Here is a 6481-nt window from a genome sequence, read left to right as displayed (position 1 = left end):
GTATTTCATTTCCACCCTCTCCACACTGATATGTGATGCTAAGGCTGGGGTTCTGTAAACCCCCTTCTCTTTTACCAGCTGCTCTGTTGGACTCTGCCATTCGGGGCCACTTGGGTTGCCTGGAAGGCTGGCAGAGAAGTAGGAGGCAAATTCTCACCCACCCTCTCCTCTTTGTGCCAGCAGAACCCAAATGTTGCCCAGCAATGGAGGATGGATCTGATTATAGAAAGGGGGACCCCTTCCAGAGCCCGAGAGTGGGCTCCTGTCTAACACTCAGAAATGAATTGTCCGAGGAGACACATGTGCTGACAAAGCAAGTGACTTTATTGGCAAGGAGCACCCAGGCAGAGATCAGGAGGGTAAGGGAGCCCAGGAGAACTGCTCTGCCATGTGGCTTGGAGTCATGGGATTTATGGTGATGAGGTTAGTTTCTGGGTTGTCTTTGACAGATCATTCTGACCCAGGGTCCTTCCTGGTGGTGCATTCATTGCTCTGCCAAGATGGATGCCAGCAAGGAGGATTCTGGGAGGTTGGTAGGATACACAGAATGGAGTCTCCTTTTGACCTTTCCTGAACTCTTCCAGTTGGTGGTGACTTGTTACTTCCATGTTCCTTAGCAGGACCTCCTGTTGTAAATTATGCAAATTTAGCTACTATGGTGCCTGGCCAGGGTGGGGGGTTTTAGTCAGTGTTTCCTCTAACAGGTTGGCTACAGAAATGATGGGAGACTGTCACTTAAGACCTCCACTTACCCTACTTAGCTGTTCTCTGCTCTCTTCATCAGCATAGCTAGCTGCACAACCTTTTTTTTTTTTTTTTAATCTCAAAGTAGATGATCACAGAAGCTTATGGAATTTTCTGAAATGAAAACTTAATACCTTAGCCTGCATGGAGCTCAGTCAACACCTTAGGAGCATTCTGCCACTTGGTTTAGTTAAAAATGGAACTGATGCCTGTTTCATCTTTTTTTTTTTTTTTTTTTTTTGTATTTTTGAAAAACAAGACAATAAAAGCGTTCTTTATGTTTTACCCCATTTCAACCTTGAATGGCTTTTACTGGATTTTTTAACTCTCTGGACTACTTTTGGATAAAATTTCAATGTGTACTACTATTAATCTGTCAATCTGTCCTCCACAAAACAGTTATACATCCCAAATCCCTGTCTACTTAAGGGTTGTTGTTGTTTTTCAGTTGTTGAGTCTTGTCTGACTCTTTGCAACCCCATGGACTGCAGCAAGTCAGGCTCCTCTGTCCTTCACTATCTCCCAGAGTTTGTTCAAAGTCATGTCCACTGAGTCAATGATACCATCCAACCATCTCATCCCCCTTCTCCTTCTGTACTCAATCTTTCCCAGTATAGGAGTCTTTTCCAGTGTGTCTGCTCATTGCATCAGGTGGCCAAAGTATTGGCACTTCAGCTTCAGCAACAGTCCTTCCAATGAGTATTCAGGGTTGATCTCCTTTAGGACTGACTGGTTTGATATCCTTGCTGCGCAAGGGACTCTCAAAAGAGTCTTCTCCAGCACCACAGTTCAAAAGCACTGTGGTTTGGAAGGAAGAGCAATTAATAGTTTAATGATCACTATGCAGGAAGCAAAGAAGCTGGGACACATCCTTTCAATTCCGCTTCATTCAACTTAGTACATTGAGAAAGGATTTTAAGAGGAGAAGGCCCTCTTTTGGTGTTAGAGTTAAATGACTGCTTTAATAAAGTTGGAAGTGGTTTCACGCGCTTGCTTCTGCTATTGAGTTCTTTCTCAGAACTCAAATTCAGAAAAGGAGATACAAATTTAATATATATATTAAGATATATTATCTGTAACATATATACACACATCTGTAATATATATATTGCCTAAAACATATATTATATGCTACTAGATTATTATATGTGCGTTCCAATAGATTTTTGTTTTTTGTTTCCGATGGGAAATTAATTGCCCCAGGAGCCTGAATTGCACACGCCTCATTACCAGTCATCCACAGTCTCAAAGCAGAGCAGGAAATCAGATGCGTGCGCTTTAAGCCCAGCCCGTTTGGAATTTACTTACTTAGTTAAAGATCATCACCAAGCAGAAGCCCCTTGGGAGGAGTCGCTGGCTCATTGGGCCCCATGGGGAGGGCGGTAATTAAACTCTGAAGGCAGCACTGATGTTCAGCTAAAAGCTTGTCTTTAAATAGTAATACACTCGCGTTGTAAAGTGGTAGGCCCTCGGGTGGCTGTTGACACAGTGTGAGGAGCTGGCACTTTTTTCTATAAAAGCCAAATTGAAGAAACTGTTATGAGCTCATCTGCATAAAGCAATAGGATTCCGCCCGAGGGTGCAGGAGACCGGGAGTGATTAGCCAACCGACTCTCCGTGCTCCGCCGCGGCTCCGCTAACACGCCCGCCACTTATCACTAAAAAAATTGCAGACACCATATGCCAGGCTGCCTGTGCCGGGCGCCCTCGGCTGATGACACGCGGAGGAATTCCTCCTGACTCGGGGGGCTGTGGGCACCCTGCGTGTCTTCAGAGGAGATGTGGGGGCGGGGGGTCTTCCCCTCCCTTCTCTGCCTTCCCAGGGAGGACTTTCAGGGTTCCCAGACTGACACTGAGTCTGCTCCCAGGATTTAATGCCCGGTTGAAGGAGACTGCCCTGGGCCCACTGCTGGCAGAACAGAGGGAGGGGGCAGCCTTTAGAAAGGGGCCCCGTGGTAAGGTGACCATCCTTCAGAAATGGGAGAGGGACCTGCCCTCCACTTGCGTGGGTTTCTTCCCAGTTGTGCCCCAAGAGTCCGGAGGGTCTGCCTTCCTCCTGCTCAGCTCCCCACCCCCTTTCTTTCCCTTTAAAACATACTTTGTGCTCTGTCTCTCAATTTTCTGTGCTCCATTAATTATGCAAACCTCTTTTGCTTCAGTGTGTAAACAGTGCATTAAAGTTTTAACCTTGAGGAGAATGGTTTTCATGTGGTCTGACAGCTGCATCTCAGGGCTGTGAAGAGGAGACGGCTGTGCTGGGCTTCTAGGGAACTCACTTTCAGGTACCTCCAGGTGCTGGGTGTGGGCTCAGAGCAGCTTTTGGGCCGATTGGATCTGGAGCCACCATTTCCTGTTAACTTCAGTCTCTGGATTAAGACCTTTCTAACAGCAGGGACTTGAGAAGGAAGAGGGGGGCGGCAGGGAGGGAATGTGAAGCCAAGGGGATTACAGAGATGGCCAGAGGTGGCTGCTGCTTCCTTCTGAGCTGGATCTTGGCCCCAAGGACAGTGAGGCCACCTCCTCCCTGGGACCAGTGGGGTGGGGACAGAGGATAGTAAAGAGCACTTCCTATTTTTTATTTATTTATTAACATTTGGCTGTGCCACTCAGCATATAGGATCCTAGTTCCCCAACCAGGGATCGAACTCATGCTTCCTGCAGTGGACGCTTGGAGTCCTAACCACTGAACTGCACACTGCTATATTTAAAATGGAAAACCAACAAGGACATACTTGTATAGCACAGGGAACTCTGCTCAATACTCTGTAATCACCTAAATGGGAAAAGAATTTGAGAAAGAATAGATAAAAGCATACATTTAACTGAATCACTTTGTTCTACACTTGAAACTATCCCAAAATTGTTAATCAACTATTTTGTTATTGTTCAGTCGCTAAGTCATGCTTCTTTGTGACCCCATGAACTGCAGCATACCAGATTGCTCTGTCCTTCACTATGTCAACTATACTATATATGATTGTATTGATTATATATAATTATATTGGAGTATAATTAACTATATGCATACCTGCTAAGTCACTTCAGTTGTGTCTGATTCTTTGCAATCCTGTGGACCATAGCCTGCCAGGCCCCTCTGTCCATGGGATTTCCCAGGCAAGAGCATTGGAGTGATTTGCCATTTCTTCCTCCAGGAATTCTTCCTGACCCAGAGATTGAACCCGTGTCTCCTGAGGCTCATACATTATAGGTGGATTCTTTACTACCGAGCCACTGGGGAAGCCCATAATAAATTATACTCCAGCATAAAGTTAAAAAGTCAAATACACACACACACACACACACACACACACACACACACGGGCTTCCCTGGTAGCTCAGCTGGTAAAGAATCCACTTGCAATGCAGGAGACACCAGTTCAATTCCTGGGTTAGGAAGATCTCTGGAGAAGGGATAGGCTACCCACTCCAGCATTCTTGGGCTTCCCTGGTGGCTCAGCTGATAAAGAATCTGCCTGCAATGTGGGAGACCTGGGTTCAGTCCCTGGGTTGGGAAGATTCCCAGGAGAAGGGAAAGGTTATCCATTCCAGTATTCTGACCTGGAGAATTCCATGGACTGTATAGTCCATGGGGTCACAGAGTCGGACACTTTACCACTGAGCCACTGGGGAAGCCCATAATAAACTGTGCTCCAACATAAAATAAAGTTAAATACACACACACACACACACACACACACACACACGTATATTTAAGAGAAAAGAAAAAAGATCCCTTCCTGATCAAGAGTTGACCTATTTGGGGCACCATTTTGGTTGCTTTGCATGGTCTTAAACAGTGAAATTTGGATGGGGGTGACTAGGGTCTCAAGAAATGGTGTCCAGTCAACCTCAGAACTGGATGTCAGCCTTCTTAATGTATCCCCCGACCTCACCACAGCCCTGACCATTGGCAAAGAGCCCCCTTTTCACTAGTCCTCTCCCAGAAAGCTGCTGTGGTGAGGGCAGGGACGGGACTTCCCGTCCAAGTTCTGCACTTCTGTTTGACTAGATAGGTTTTAGGGTGAGGCCAGCAGTAACGATCCCACTAAACATTAACTAAGTCACAGATCCAGCTTTAGGAAATGTCATCTATAGACTTTTCAAGAAGTAGTCCAAGTTATCATTTTTTAAATGAATGAACTGCATCTCAAAGGAATAAAAGCAATGTAAAAACCAAAGGTCACTTGAGGCCTGAGAGTGGACTGGAGAGACTTCTATTTGCTTTCATCCCTCTGCTCAAGGGGACTAGATCCTGTGTTCTGTATGCATGTCCTATCATCCATGTGTGGAAATTGAGGCTCATCTTAGCCCCTTGTCCAGGGTCTAAAAGCCTGACTGGTGGTGACATTAAACCCAGAACTCTCTCAGACAAAGCTCATCATCTATTGTCCACTTTGGTTTTGCTCTGGCCTGAGTTTGCCCAGGGAACTGGTGAAGCCCCCAACCTGAAAGGGGACCTTCTGCAGACAGCTCCCCTGACCCAGTGAAGTGCTACCTCCAACTGTACTGAGTTCACTGCTCTCAGAAGCTGCTCCCTGCTCCCTCCATGGTTTCCCACCCTAAGTGTCTCCTCTGTAGATCCTTGAAGTTCATTTTCCCCAGGGCATGGACTTTCCTTACCCACTGTGAAAGTGAAAGTGTTAGTCACTGAGTTGTGTCCAACTCTTTCTAGCTCTATGGACTGTAGTCCACCAGGCTCCTCTGTATGGAATTCTCAAGGCAAGAATACTGGAGTGGATTGCCATTTCCTTCTCCAGGGGATCTTGCTGACTCAGGGATCGAACACACATCTCCTGCATTGCAGGCTAATTCTTTACTGTCTGAGCCATCAGGGCAGCCCTTACACGCTGGCCCTCCTCAAATGCCTGTGTCATGAAACAGGCAGGGTTCTTCATATGAGGTTTATGCAGGGAGTCTTGTGAAGGAAGATAGAAGCCCATTCTAGGCTGGGCCATAGGCACTGCATCACATGATTTCAGATTCATAACCATCTCATTACTGATATTCTGTTCTTAGTCGCTCAGTTGTGTCCGACTATTTGTGACCCCGAGGACCATGGCCCACCAGACTCTTGTGTCCGTGAATTTCCCAAGCAAGAAAACTGGAGTGGGTTGCCATTTCCTTCTTTCCCACCCAGGGATCAAACCCAGGTCTTCTACTTGACAGGCAGATTCTGTACCACTGAGCTACAGTGGTATTACTGATATTAGGATCTTCATTTGTGGAAGAGGGAGTAAAGGCTTAGCAAGGGTGGGAAATCCTCCAAGGTCATGTGCCAGCAGGAGAGACTGAGTCTGACGCCAACTCTCTGCCCCAAACCCCTTGGCTTGCCACCCTGACCCCCAGGTCATTGTTCTCCTTCATGACAGACACACCTGGCTGTGTAGGGGTGGCAGGGGTAGGTGGAGGGGCTGAGACTATTGCAGTAGACAAATAGGGACAAACGTCCTGAAACACCATTAATGACTCGAAGGACATGTGTTGGTTCCAAAGTGTTTCTAGTGTCATTGGGAAGTTCCAGAGGCCATCTGCTCCCTGCCATAGCCCTTCCCTCCCTCATGCAGTGAACATGCAAAGCCGATGTCTGATGCTGCTCAGGGCAGCTCTGCAGCCCAGCCTGCAGAAGGACGAGCCCTTCACGCATCATCTCACACAGTTCCCACAGCCCCTGGTGTCACAGTCAGAGCCATTCTACAGTTCAGGGAATGCAGGCTCCCCGGGTGTAAATGGCAGGTGC

The 6481-nt window shown here is 47.0% G+C and overlaps 1 long non-coding RNA gene across 1 annotated transcript; it reads right to left on the bottom strand.

Annotated features, from left to right (window-relative positions):
- Window positions 1–303: 303 nt before the first annotated feature.
- Window positions 304–3441, bottom strand: LOC123334978. Its single transcript, XR_006553150.1, has 2 exons — window positions 2053–3441; window positions 304–626 (listed from the first exon to the last, which is right to left on the bottom strand). It is a non-coding gene; the product is annotated as an uncharacterized LOC123334978 (long non-coding RNA).
- Between the last annotated feature and the right edge of the window lie 3040 nt (window positions 3442–6481).

Source organism: Bubalus bubalis, chromosome 1 (genome assembly GCF_019923935.1).
Source record: "Bubalus bubalis isolate 160015118507 breed Murrah chromosome 1, NDDB_SH_1, whole genome shotgun sequence".
Classification (NCBI taxonomy): Eukaryota; Metazoa; Chordata; class Mammalia; order Artiodactyla; family Bovidae; genus Bubalus; species Bubalus bubalis.
This window is presented reverse-complemented; position numbering and strand designations above follow the sequence as displayed.